This window comes from Ctenopharyngodon idella, chromosome 24 (assembly GCF_019924925.1).
Source record: "Ctenopharyngodon idella isolate HZGC_01 chromosome 24, HZGC01, whole genome shotgun sequence".
In the NCBI taxonomy this organism is placed as follows: Eukaryota; Metazoa; Chordata; class Actinopteri; order Cypriniformes; family Xenocyprididae; genus Ctenopharyngodon; species Ctenopharyngodon idella.
Genome location: NC_067243.1, coordinates 12,361,587 through 12,377,110, shown reverse-complemented (window position 1 = coordinate 12,377,110; position 15,524 = coordinate 12,361,587).

The following is a 15,524-nucleotide window of genomic DNA, read 5'->3' as shown; positions in this document are numbered from 1 at the left end:
CGATTCTCCCTACTACTTTTTTATCTTTTAAATTTTCCTATCTAAAAAGCCTATTGCTTATATACTTTCAGAAGGTTTGTGGAATTACACACACAGACCAGCCACTAGTCATGTGACTATCACTGAAAACTGAGATAGCAAATATTTGTTGTTTTTATTTTAAAATTATTTATTTAAATTTTTATGATTTAATTACTTAATAGCTTTTCATTAAACTCACAAACCCCTGCAGTTCCTTCACGAACCCCATCCCGGGAAACCCTGACGTAATGTAATATTTATGTTGTTGATAACAAAGAATACAATATATTTTCTTTCTCTTTGTATTTTTATATCAATATGGTACAAGATTATCCTATTCAAATTAATGTGATAAGCGAGTCAGGTCAAAAGAAATCTAAAAGTAATAAATTATATATATATACATTACCTGAAATGAGTAATCTAGATATTACTCACTATTACTCAAATGAGTAATCTAGACATTACTAACTACATACATTTTTGTCATGTAATTTGGAATCAGTAACTGACTACAATTTGTAAGTAATCTACCCAGCACTGCTTGCTGATTTGAGTTTAAAGATGCAATTATTTCCGCCTCAGAGTAAAACAAAAGGGTAATTGTAACTTTACACCTCCTAAATGTGACTATATGTGCAAAGTTACTTTTCTTTGTAACTCAAAAAATTATATCTTCATTCCTCGACGTATATATTTGTGAATTTGTATCTCACCATGTGAGTATTTCTTATTTTAAACTTTATCTCACAATTACCTGTTTTATTTTTTACTTTCAGGCTGAAAGTAAAAAGCTTCCGTTTCTTTTATCATTATTATTATGTCAGAAGACAATAAAATACAAATATGAAAACAAGAACGCTGGATACCTCAAACATCTGTTTATGCAAATGAGCAGATGCGCTGCCAAAGAATCTGCCATGCGATTCTTGACGCAAGCCGTGCTGTTATGCAGCGCTGTACACGCAAGAACTGAGCAAAGCATGTACACACTTCCATGCATACAATTACTGCCTCATTCAACTGCCTGACACTCAGAAGCATTGAAGCCCAGAGCTGCAGAGGAAGTGGCTGGTATTTAAGCAGACATGCCGACCAGAACTGGTCCTGTCGTCTGTCCGGCTCATCCGTCAGTCCTTTATTTTCTGCCCTTATAATCGGCATGTCATTTCAGTATGCTGACTTCATTATATCTCAGCCTGATTTGCATGAAAAGCTCCTTTATGCTTCTTGGCTGTTGGTGTCGTGTTACTGCTGAGATCATCAGCACTACTGTATTCCAGTTGGCCTGGAAAGATTACACTGCGTGTTTTATAAAAGCCTTATTGCTTTAATAAAACAGTAGATTGCAATGCAAACTAGGGTATCTAGGCGTTCACCTCAAAGCTATTTCGCATATTTTAGCACAACCAGAATGCTGTATTGACCAATATGCATCCAGGAACTATCTGTTTTATAATGTGCTATAAAAAGTCATTCTGACATCAAACAGCAACCAACGATTTACAAACGCACAGTAAAACTGTTCCCCTGTTAATGAAGTAAATCGCTGGCATTCAGTTGCTCTTTAGTCAAACCTAATTTCCAGTGTCTTGGAATTCATTGCTACAATGCTATTTCTGCAGTGGAATTTGCTTGATTTCGCCATTTTTAGACTCAAAATAGCCGAATCCATCTGATCTGACAAAACCAAGCCAGTTAAAGGTCAGCTATGCCTCACAAGCACTATGACCCACAAAAAATTAGAAGATTGTTCACATGACAGGAGAAAACCCTAGTGTATGATGATTGGCATGTTTGAGAAAGGGGAATAACTGCTAATAGCCCAAGGTGAACTTTGATTTGCACATGAAAACATGCAACGTGATGACATCACATATGCCGTTTCACTCAGGTAAGGCAGGTGAACTGCAGGTCACTTATGTTGGGTAATATTTGAACCCAAGCTGAACCACATCCAATAGGAGTTACTGTGGACGCAAGTGGAAAGAGATGTCCAGGTACTAACCCGGATTGTATCCAATAAACATAAAACCACAGCTGCCCAAGAATTAAATGCATACCTCAACTCTTCTGATCCACCAAAACTGTTCGTCGGGAGCTCCACTGAGTCAATATTCATGGTCGGGCTGCTATAGCCAAATCTTTGGTGCCAAATGTTGGTTTCATTGGTGCCAACAGTGCAAATCTTGGGCTGTGGACAATGTGAAACATGTATTGTTCTCTGATGAGTCCACCTTCACTGTCTTTTCCACATCCGCGGGAGTTACGGTTATCTTCGGAACGCAAATGAAGATCTTTTTGATGAAAATATAAACCCTGATCAGTGAACATAAACAGATGCTCAATGACGCACAAGAACAAAGCTCTTCCGGAAGCTCAAAAGTGCTACGTAACTCATTGGCTTCTGGAAGAGGTTTGTTCTTGTGCGTTATTCAGGATCGGTTGAGCATCTGTTTATGTTCACTGGTCAAGGTTTATATGTGAGTAAAAGTCTAAATTAAATCTGTTAATCATAAAAAGCGATCAAGTCTCTTTAGAAAATTTTGACTAAACCACTCGATTCTTGGGATTAGTTTTTCGATCGCTTTATAAACTTTTTGAAGCGTCAAAGATCAAGTTGCAAAGGCGGTCTATATAGAGAGACAGATATCTCTCAGATTTCATCAAAAAGATCTTCATTTGTGTTCCGAAGATGAACGAAATTCTTACGGGTTTGGAAAGACATGAGGATGAGTAAGTTCATTTTTGGGGTGAACTAACCCTTTAATTCTGACTGGTGAATCCGAACGTAATGTTTACATGAACGCTAAAAGTGATCGGGTTGATGTACGCGTCAAAGCTTCAAATCGTAATTGATATATAGAGTTTCCAGCTGTTTGTGCATACTATTCTCCTAAATTGCTTCTTTTCTTTGTTTTAAAGAGCAGACTTGATATTTATCTATTTCGGGTCCTAATTAGGAGACGACAAGCACCTGAAGCTTTGTGCCATGACGCTTATATTAATCAAGAGGTAAAAACGGCCATTCCTGTGTACAAAACAAGGCATCTGTGGATGAAAGTCCGAAACAAGGACTAGTGGGATGATTTCACAGACGATGAGTGGAAGGAAAATTTTTAGAATGACACGACGTCATTCCTCGCGTCATAAATCATTACGCCATGTCTACCTCATTGCACATGTGCAACACTTTCCAGTTTTGGTTTTCAATCCAATCAAGTGTTTACATGTCCTCTCGATCGGAGGTTTAAACCACCCCTTACAATCAGAATGAAATTTTAATCAGATCTGGCCAATTCATTCTGATTGACGTGATCACATGTGACTTTTTTATTCCGATTGTGTTAGTAGTCCGATTACAATCGCATTATTAGGGTCCATGTAAACGCAGCTATAGTGATGGTTTGACCTGCAATATCATGGTATTCCTACTACCGAACCATGCTGGAGGACCATGTGGTTCAAACATTGTACCCTGAAGGGGGTGCCGTGTAGCACGTCCTGATTTTGCCGAGTTAGATGCTAAAATCAGAGGAAAGTGATAGGTGAATAACACTGATGTAGAAGCACCTAACCCTGGTTGTAAGCCTAAACTTGACATAAACTGTAAATTTGTCCCTAAAATAAATGATTAGTTGATTGGAATGGTTTTTCAGGACCAGCAAAGATGTTGATCCAGGAACATGTACTGATGCCCGGAATCAGCATAATAATGCTGACAGAGCAAGCAAGACTTGCAACAGAACGTGAAATTGAAGTTAAAGGGGTCATATAATGGTACATGCACTTTTACAAGTTGATTGTACTGAAATGTGTGTTGGCAGTGCCTGTACACAACCATCCTATAATGATAAAAATCCATCCAGTGTTTTTTTTTAATCTCCTTATATGTTTTCCCCTGTCTCAAATCGAGCCGTCTGACCGTGTGACGTCACAAGGTCGGATGCCCCTCCCACGATTGTTAATTGACAGCAGCGTTTCAACACAGACCCGCCCTGAGCGAGCTGTCATTGTCCACTGTCAACTGTCAATGTCCGCCATTGTTGATACGCTGGAGCAGAATGGCGTCTAAGCGATTGTGGTGTTCTGTTCTTGGGTGTAATAACGAACACAGCAGTCATTTTGATATTCCTAAATCCGAACCGCTGAAGACGCAGTGGCTGAGTTTTGTTTTCGAAGGGAATATTCCCCCTGATCAACGTTAATGCTTTCATGTTTGCGCGAATCATTTCTCACCAGATTGCTTTATAAACGAGGGTCAGTATAAAGCAGGATTTGCTAAGAAGCTGCTCCTGAAAAAAGGATCGGTACCAACTATTCGTGTTCCTGCTGCACCTCCAGAAGAAGTGAGTGTAACGTTTTATTAACCTTTATATTAATCTTTGCAAATCGCTTGCACACTTCACGATGAATGCGGCTAAAGTTTACACTCAGGGTACATTACGGCATGCTTTCTATGTACGACGTTCTCAATATAATTCATAATCCCACGTTTATAATGAACAATGCGTTATGATTATTGTGTTATTACAAACTGTGTACGCAGGTGGTAAAGTTAACGTGGTAACACTACACTAAGCTTACCTTTGTAGATGGTTTTTAACGGTGTCTGTTACTGATTAAGAAGTAATGTCAAAAAAAAAAAATCGTGTTGTAACAGTTATTACTGCATGAAGATGAATGGTAACACAATACCTGCAAAATACTGTTACATCCTGCAAATGCATATGATTCAAGACTATAAATACTCTAATTGATGTTTTTCAATATTACGCCGGAATAAGTTATGTTATCTCCAGAATATACCCTCAGCTGTTGTCAAGGCAACAATCCACGTGTGTTGTGTCAAAACGCCCCACAGAACAGAGGGGCGGGGTGAGCAAAGCTCATTATCATTTAAAGACACATGCACTGAAATGGCTTGCTGAAAACAGAGCTGTTTTTGACCAGGTAAAATGAGTGTTTTCTTACAATACTAATTAGAATTTTTAATTAAAGTATATTACAAACTTTTCATTTAGACCCTAAAGAATCATATTAACTTGTACAAAAATGGCATTATATGACCCCTTTAAATATATTATATATATATATATATATATATATATTAGGGTCCATGTAAACGTGCATTTCAGATTTATATATATATATAAAAAAATCTGTAAAAAAAAAAAAAAAAAAAAAAAAACACCTGTAAAACTTAATAAATTAATACAGTACATTGTGCCCTATTTTTATGACATTTTTTAGAGTGTGTGTGTCTGTGATATATATATATATATATATATATATATATATATATATATACACACACACACACACACACACCTTTCAAAAGTTTGGGGTAGGTAAGATTTTTTATGTTTTTGAAAGTAGTCTCTTGTGCTCACCAAGACTGCAATTATTTGTTCAAAGCTACAGCAAAAACATAAATATTATTACCAATTTAAAATAACTGTTTTCTATTTTAATATTTATTTACATTTTTTTTCTGTGATGGTAAAGCTATCTTTCATCATCGTTACTCCAGTCTTCAGTGTCACATGATCGTTCACAAATCATTCTAATATGCTGATTTGGTGCTTGAGAAACATTTATTATTATTATTATTATTATTATTATCAATGCTGAAAACAGTTGTGCTGCTTAAAGTTTTTGTGGAAACTGAGATACATGTTTTTTTTTCAGGATTCTTTGATAAAAAGAACATTCAAAAGAACATTTATTTAAAAAAAAAAAAAAAAAAAAAAAAGAATATTTTGTAACATAAACATCTTTGCTGATTCTTTTGATCAATTTAATGTAATTTCACAGAATAAAAGTATTAATTTCTTTAATAAACTTTACAACGATAGAGTATATATAAAGAACTTCAGAACATATAAAAGTTATTAATGTGTGTTGTGTTTTATAAATATTAACTTTTAGAAGTTCAATGTACAATGTAGCATACTATTTATTGATGTATTTTAAACATACCAGGCCGTATTAAGCATATACTGTGCAGTTTTCAGTATATAGTCAGATAAATACATAAATATTAAGATTAGTGTGCTGTTTTGCTATTCTAAATTCAGCCTCTGTCTCTCTATTGCTTGCAGTAGAAGGCACAGGAAAGACAGACTTTGATTTGTTTAGTTTGCGCCCTCTATGGGCAGCATAAGGTAGTGCGCTGTCCATCATATGTTGTCTGTTATCAGTTAGAAGTTACTGTTTTATTGAATAAGGATGTATGACCACTTTTATTTAAGAGAAACAAGAAAAAGTGATTGAACAGGGAGGTTACAATTTCACTATGACACGAAAGGTGCACAAATTATTATCACTGGGTGTGTATGTGTGACTAAAAGGAGGAAGGGGTGAGAGATCGGAAGGGTGTGTGTGTGTGTGAGTGTGTGTCTATGTCTCAAACACAGAAAGAGAAAAGGAGTGCCAAATGAAGAATAATCACTTGGAAGACAAAATATAACCGTAAATGTTTGTGAATGAACAGTTGAAGAAGAAATTTGGGTGCAGTAAGTGTAAATTCCCTTATTAGATCATCATTATGATAGATAGATAGATAGATAGATAGATAGATAAATAGTACAAGTACAATTAAATGTATTTTAGGTGAAAACATTTACAATTTTGAAACTGTATGATTCAAGTCTGTACGCAAGTACAGCAGAAGAAAAACCAAGGGAAATTTTTGAGACCTGTTTCACACAGCTTCTGATACATAATCATATGCATTTCAAGATCCCCTGAACACAGAATGTGTCATCCTCCATCCTTCTTTTTTTTCCAAATAAAATCTCTATACCATCCATGCACAAATTACCTATAATTCCCATAGCTACTACCTGTCATCTGTCACAGTAGCACCGGATTTGGCTTCCCACACCACACAGCTTCATGAACAGACGCTAAGATCGCACTCATCGACCCCCCCAGCGCTTTTCCCAGGCCAGTCTGATAAAGGTGAGGGTCATGTAATCTTATCGGCTGGACCGCTCGTGTTATTTCCGCTGGCACCCTTTCACACCGCTGTTTGTGCACAAACCACCCCTCCAGAGCCTGAGCCGCCTGCGGTAAGTCTTATCAGCATGAATAAAGAGCCGGGGACAGGGAACGTGACCACCTCAACAAGGAAATGCAACACTGAAAAACACTACATACACATTCCCTCTCCTGAGATCCTGTCGGATCCAAAACATGCCACATGCTGCATGTAGAGCCACTGTAAGCCACTGGAACAGGAGGGAAAAGATGGCCCCTATAGGCTACTGTAAACTATCAGTGAAATTCAAGTAGGTGAAACATCGCTTATTAACTCTGCAGAACTGAAAAACAAGCCTGACAGCTGTGGGATCTGAACATTTTCATTTACCTAATTGGATTTGTTTGGCAGGAAGTCTAATGAGCTTTGCACCCAATTTGGCAGCCTAACTTTACTTTCGTAGTACATATACATACTGTCATTGATGAATGAGGTTTTTAAAAGTGTAAAAAAAAATAAAAAAAAGATGATATATAATTTATTTTTATTAATTTTTTTATTAAGTTTTATTAAGTGTTAATGATGAGATTATGTGGTTTTATAATCAATTAACACTGCTTTTGTCATTTTTTACAAAAAAGTCGATTTAACGAAAAAATTGTTTTTACCGAATGACACTTTTGGTTATACCGAATGATAATATTGCTAATATCAAACAATGCTAATAGGCTAATATCTAGCTAGGACAATTAAACATTTTATATTTACTACAAGTTTTTAAAATATTACAACATTTTCCATGTTTTATAGCGGTTGTACCGCCTGATGTTTTGGGACATGTGTATGAGCAAGTGAAAACGTGAATTTTTCAAATAGTTAAAAGAGAGTTAGTTACTTTGCTTCATGACCATGTGGTCCTTTGCAGGTGTCTGAATGATGTCACATCCTGTCACGTGATATTGACAACATGACTTGATCCAAAACGGTCCCTTTATATTGGTTACTCCGAATGACATCAATGAAATTAATTTTTCCGGACATTCTTTCTCATAACAAAGCAACGACTTCTACACATAATTTTAATGCCATTTTGCACTATGTTGATATATGATGTTATAAAATCATGTCAGAATAAAAAATATATACATTTATTACAGTTTAAGATATTTTAATCACAAATTAAATGGCTGTATTGGCCTTTGGACGGTTAAACCGAATGACTTTTGACACTTCAGAATTTTTAAAATACTTTTATATGTAGCAAAATTTAATTAAAACCTTTTGGATTCAATAAAAGAGATCTAGTTGTACTACCTTACATACTTTGGATGTCATATCTTTGTTTTTTTATTATTATTAAAACCTTTGGACAAAAAATGACCCGTCACGTCATTGACCCATATATTGCCGTTCAAATGTTTGGGGTCAGTATGATTTATTAATGTTTTTGAAAGAAGTCTCTTGTAATAACGGCTGATTTTATTTGATCAACAATAAAGTAAAACAGTAATATTGTGAAATATTATTACCATTTAAAATAACTGTTTTCTATTTGAATATGTTTTAAATTGCAATTTATTCCTTTGATGCAAAGCTGAATTTTCCAGTCTTCAGTGTCACATGATCCTTCAGAAATCATTCTAATATGCTGCTCAAGAAACATTTCTTATTAATATTAATGTTGAAAACAGTTGCTGCTTAATATTTTTGTGGAAACATGATTTTTCTTTGATGAATAGAAATTGGAAATATAAATCTTTTTATTAAAAGTAAGTAATCACTTTTGATTTCTTTAATGTGCCCTTGCTAAATAAAGTATCGTCTTTCAAAGAAAAATCATACATATTATATATTACACATCAGTAAACATGTGATTCATTGACAGATTAAATGAACAGTGGGGGAACTTTGTTGACTATGATCTAAAAATAATACACAAGTTCTCAACTTCCCACTAAACACTGTTTTTCTAATGGACCTGAATCATAAAAATGCCCCATGTCAAATCAGAAAGACTCCAGGGTCTAGATGGAATTTCACATCCACCTTCAAGATTTACAGCAATGCTTATTATAGCAAGAAGTATAACTAAGTCAAGCCAAATCAACATAGTACTTTTTAGTATTGACATCATATTACTTTCACAACTTTTGCGGATTACTTTTACTAATTTATTACTAATATAATTATTATATATTATAGATATTTTTAGAATATATATAATTTATTGTTTTTTATAAAATATACATAATATTTATTAATATATGCATAATTTGAAAATATCACTTGCCCATAACAATCATATATTCCTATATTTGCATTTGGTCTATGCAAACGAATGGTGAGACACCACACAACAAAACTCAATTATAAACATTGCCAGAGAGAAAAAAAGAAAAAAAGTAGCTAATAAGTATTTTTTTTAGGAGAAAGCACTATTAAGTAGCTTGTTACTTTAAAGCTCTGTTTACATTGTGAAGCTAGTCAAATGCACAATGGCTGGTGAAACAAATAAACTAATATCTCCCATATTTCAGCTTTCATCTACATCCTTAAGCAGGGAGGATATTGTTCCCCCACATCCTGTCATCTGATAAAAGACCCCATCCTCTCTAACAGCGATCTTCTGTTAGCGCGTCGCTCGCTACATTTAGCTAACGCATGTCTGATCCGTGCTCCCCCTTTACCACCGGCGGGGTTCGAACTCAAACAAAGGAAAACAAGTGAGGTTTGTGCTGGTAACAGGTACCATCTGCGTCTGGTTACCTACCCGGCAGTGGTGCATGGGAAAAAAGAGGCAGTGCTCCCCTAAAATGAGCTGGCCGGAAATGGCCCCTGAGCCCCTCAAAGCTACACCACAGCACAATGTCTGGAGGTGTTACTGTCTCCCGTTTTGTGGTGTTAAACCATGAAACCATTTTACATATGTCCTGTAAAACGCAGCTCTTTTAATCTAGCTATATTGAGACCAATGATCTCCAAATGGTTGTGAGTTTAATTTAGGATTTTAAAAAAAGTTTACATATGGAAACAGCGATGGACTGGAACATAATTGTTGGTTTAACTTAAAAAAGCAAGTTACCTGGTTGCACTTAATATTTTGAGCTCATTGAAATTAAAAATTTGAGTTAATACAATGAAGGCGATTGGTTTAATCAACAGAAACTCAAAATATTAGGTTATCTGAACTACATTAATTATCTAAGTTGATTTGACAAAAGAAAAAATGTTATGATAAAAAATCATGAAAATCATTTTTTACAGTGTGCCCATTACAATGCACAGCATATATGTATCACATAAACATGCAATTATTAATAATGCAAAATATATAAACTGTACTTATAAAACGGTTAGTTCCTGTCCTTGATTCTGATTGGTCAATACCTATGTTTTATTCACGATAAAACACGGCTATGACCGCTTCACCCAACGGTTCTGTGTATCACTACACAACACCCTTAGCAACCACTCTTAGCAACTTAAACTGTTGATATTGATCATTGAAGCTTACTGTATTATGTAGAAGAGTGTTGTGAGAAATAGATCGAGTGAGCGAGTTTATTACCTGCATTCAGATTTAGCATTTTCCTTCAGGTCAGTCCTATGTTCATAATAAAAAATCTGTTTAAATGTCCGATGTATTATCTTGTCCTTTTAACAGTTAAGGGGTCTTCCCGTGACTGACAGCGCTAGTCAAAGCATTTGTCAGTTGCGTCTTGTTCTGTTTTCAAAACAATTCAGTCTTTTCAATGTAAAAGTCTTCGCTACTGACTGGCACACTCATAAAGACAGTCTTTGCCACCATCTAATGCCGTGAAACCACCATCTGTTGCCGTTTACGGCCAGGGACTATTTTTTACGGCGGAAGGAAGGCTTTTAGAAAAAGTTGACTTCATGAAAGTTGCATTGATATATATTTCTGGCTTTAATATTTGTATTGTGTTGGAACCGTTTTATAAAAGCAACAAGGTACTCGAGGCTAGTGCTGTATCGTGATTAAGTCACGGCTGAAGGGCGTTGTTGGGCACGACGCGAAGCGCAGACTTATTCACGATACAGCACAGCCTCTCCTACCTTATTTCTTACCTATAGCATTGTGCTAAGCTAACAACACAAGGTTGTCGCAAATTATTATGAGATTGCAATCTTTGTGAAGTATACAGTTTACAGAAGTATACAGTTTATGACAATTAAAACCATAAAAATAAACAACTGTTAACTATATATATATATATATATATATACACTTTACTTAAAGCATAAAGGTATTCATAATGTACGTTATAATGCATTATATCTTTTCATAAATAATTGTAACCAAAGTTAAAATGCATTATAATATTTGCAGATTCCTTGTTACATCTGAAATTCGTTGTTCGTTTAACTGCAATATACTTTTCTAAAGGCATAACAATAAGTATTATAATGTATTATAACTGTGGTTACAAATATTCATGAGACAATTATGAAGGTCTGTTCACGCCATGTCGCAATTACCATAGAGATTCAGCGTTCACATCCTTGGTAGAGCTCGTAATTACAACTTGCAAGCTGGGAATTTTCTGAGAGCTCCTACTTGTACCATGTGACCACTGCAGATTCATTTAGGCGTTGATAGTGTTGCCAATGAAAAGCTCAGAGTAGAAATTACAGTAAATATGACATGGCGTGAATATATATATGTTACCAAACTTATTTAAGGTATGAATAAAAAAGAACAGTATCTCAATAGCACTAAAATGACACTGATCTTATAGGAGGATGTATAATACAGTTTCTTAAAATGCTCACTCTAGGTTTGGAACAGAGCAATATTGTACTTTGCCAAACCACTGTTATAACTTTCAATCAGCTTCACATCTGCCAAAAGACACATACCGACTTTCAATCAAATAGAAAAAATAAATTTTCTTGGAGCCACTTATTCCTTATTTAGGGGGTAATATCCCAACGCAATGCAATTGGGTAGAAAATAGCACTTCCTAGAGCACGTCTCCATTTAAAACCATGACCAAAACCATGACTTCCTCTGCTCTAAATTAGTTCCATTCCTCTTTTTCCTTAGGATGCTCTTTTTGGAACACATCTAGGAGTTGGCCAGAGTCTGTGTTTTGGTTTTTGTTGTGCAATGCATTGGAGCTTGAAGGAAGTGTTGAAAATCACTTGATGACTGTAAGAGCTCCGCTACAGAGCCGTTGCCAGCTCTTCCATCATGATTTGGGGAGGAACCTCAGGGATACGGATGCTTAAAGGAGCCCATTACGTATTAAAAAGTCAAGACTACCTCTAAACACTCACCCAGTCATTATTTATTCCATTCTTGGTCACACTATTTTCAATCACTGATGATTTGAATTAGATTTAATGATGAATTCTTTGGATTCAGTAGGGAATGTGTTTTGAAATCTCAACCACAAAACTTTCTTTTCACACAATTCTGGAATGGAATTGATTTCATCAAAGTGACAAATTGTATGTGAAGTCACTGAAGAGAAACAGAGGTTGCCATAGGGTTGCCTGCATGTAAGTTATCAAGAAAAGGGAACAAATTAGCAAACTGACATAGTGTGTTAGCTACAGTAGGAAATGAGTGTTGTGATGTTTTATCTCTGACTTGTGTGCTGTGGTCAGTTCTATAAGGAATGTCCTGAGGGGTAAAAATGAGATAATACAGTGTTTCAATGCTCAAGTCATTTCCTCAAACACATCACATGAGCTGTGAATGAATGAACCCTGGAAACACAACTTCCTGACAACTAGATAAAGAATTCCAGAGGCAAGAGAAAGAAAACTGTGGCATATTTTCAGAAACTATAAAATGAAACCATAAACCTGATGAGTGTGGAAGCTCTTGCAAGGTGGCAACAAATGAACTTTCTAGAAGTCAACAGGTCGATCTGTTTGTGTTTTCAACCAAATAAATAATCTGTCAAAAAGCAGGTCTTGTTTTTCATTGGTTGTGCTTACGTTCAAACGTTTAGAGGTGGGCTTAATTTCTCAAAAGGAAATGAATGCTTTAATTCAGCAAGAATGCATTAAATTGATTAAAATGACAGTAAAGACATTTATAATGTTACAAAAGATTTCTATTTCAAATAAGTGCTGTTCTTTTGAACTTTCTATTCATCAAAGAATCCAAAAAAAAAAAAAATCATGGTTTCCACAAATTTCACCATTAAGCAGAAAAACAAGTTTTCAACATTGATAATAATAATAATAAATGTTTTTTAAGCAGCAAATCAACATATTAGTATTGTTTCCTGAAGGATCATGTGGATCAAATAGCATTTTAAAAATATATTAAAATAGTTCTTTTAAAATGTAATAATATTTTACATAGCTGCTGCTTTAAATGTGTTTTGATCAAATAAATGCAGCCTTGGTGAGCGTAAGAGTCTTCTTTCAAAAACATTTTTTTTTTAAAAATCGTACTGACCACAAACTTTTGAACGGTAGTGAAATAACAATAACAGTAAAGAAATAAATATAAACCTGTGTAAATATAATAAGAAATCATAAAAGGCACCTTTATACTTGGCTTATACTTCATTGCATGCTTATTAACACATTACTTACCATAAAAAGCATTATTCATTAGCATTATTACAAAAAAAAATTTATAATGAGTAACACATTCCTGTTAGAAGTAACATTCCCCAATACTGTTATTCAATATGGAATTAGTCACAATTAGTAGAATAAGTTCGAAAATGACACATCATTGAAAGTATAAATGATAAAAGAGGTTTTCTGCTCCATATTTGGTCAGAACCAATGACTTTTCTCTTCAAAGTTTCCTCTTCAAGATAACGCTATGAATCTGAAACAGTTGTTAAAGACTGACAAAACAGGAAGCTTTTCAGGTAAGATCTGGGAATGACCCTGTGCTAAATCTGGACACCTGTAGTTTGTTAAATGGTAAAATGTGAAGGTGACAGGTTAATTAAATACATTTTTGTGCGATAAGTATAAAGATTACCGCTCTGAATCAAACAAGAGGCGTCAATCCTTGAAATACCTAAAAATAACCATTCAGGTTTGGAAAACAAACACAGTAATCATGTGCGGTTAAAATCACGCAGTCAGGGTGAAAGGTGATAGACTATTTTTGATCAGAGACCAAAAATAGAACTTTAATTTTAATGGCAATGAGTGTCAAGCCCTAAAACGCAGAATTTTCTGCATGTCATTTTTTCCCCATCAGTTTAAGAGCTGTCATATTTGCTCTTTGCCCTGGGGTTACTGATTTGCAGTTTGCTGCTGGCAAGCACTACAAACAGCCAGCCGCCTCCATGACCTGTGATCCCAGAAGGGGTGGGTTCCACACGTGTCAACTTTTTATATTAAAACAGAAAATGGGAGAGAGAGAGAGAGAGAGAGAGAGAGAGAGAGAGAGAGAGAGAGAGAGAGAGAAATACTGGTTTGCATAGGTCATGTAACAGAACACCTCAACACTGTTTTCTGTCACACACATCAAAGGGTTTATATTGCACAACTACAGTAACATCAATGTTTTAGACTACCCAGAGGAAAATGTTATTGCCCAGAGTTTGCATTTTAGACTTAAAGGGATAGTCCACAAAATGAAAAATTAAAATTATTTACTCACCATCATCTCGTTCCAAACTTGAATGTCTTTCTTTCTTCTGTGAAACATAAAAGAAGATATTTTGGAAAAAAAAAAAAATAATAAATACAATACAATAGCTACTTTTCCACCGTCGGGCCGAACGGTTCTCATTACGTAACCGTTCCATTCCATGTCGATCTGGGCCAGCTGGTACGATTACACCGTGTCCTAAACAGACGCGACGCGACGCCGCGACACGCGATAAAATGTATCTTTTCCATGTTAATCAGAGTTTTTGTCCTAACCAGCCGCGACGGCGACACGCGAATATTCTATTTTAGAAACGGTTTCTATTTCTCCACGACGTCGCGGCTGGAACAGCAACACAAAGTATGGCAATGATAGTATCAGGTACTGTTTATGTGCTATATTTAATGTTAAAAGCGTCTAATGTGAGTTTGAATATCGTTCTGTGTTCCCAGCTTTTTCAGCTGTAATGAAAACAACACTGGCTAATTTACCTCAGATCTTGAAAATAAATAAATGGGCACAAGAACGTTCAAACTCAATGTGAACAAGCAAGTGTATTCTATGACAAAGATTGGTTCAGTCACTCCGTATGTACTTTAAATAATGTTTAAATTGTGTAATATTTATGAATTTTACTAAGTACTTGCCCATTTCATTGTGTCCGCTGTGCTCTTGCCGAGAGCCCGCCCACACTCTCTTCTGATTGGCTGTGGTTTTTGATTGATTTTATCGCTTCTCATTTTCGCTTTTTGTCCTGATTCGAGCGTTTAGAAACAAAATTTATGAGACAGTTGTTGTCAGATTTCATTGGTGATTTCAAATATGTGTACATATATTATATGTTATATATTGTTTCCCCATTCAAAGAGATAAGAGCTACACTTGAATGCCCGAGAGGCGTTTCAAAGATGGCCG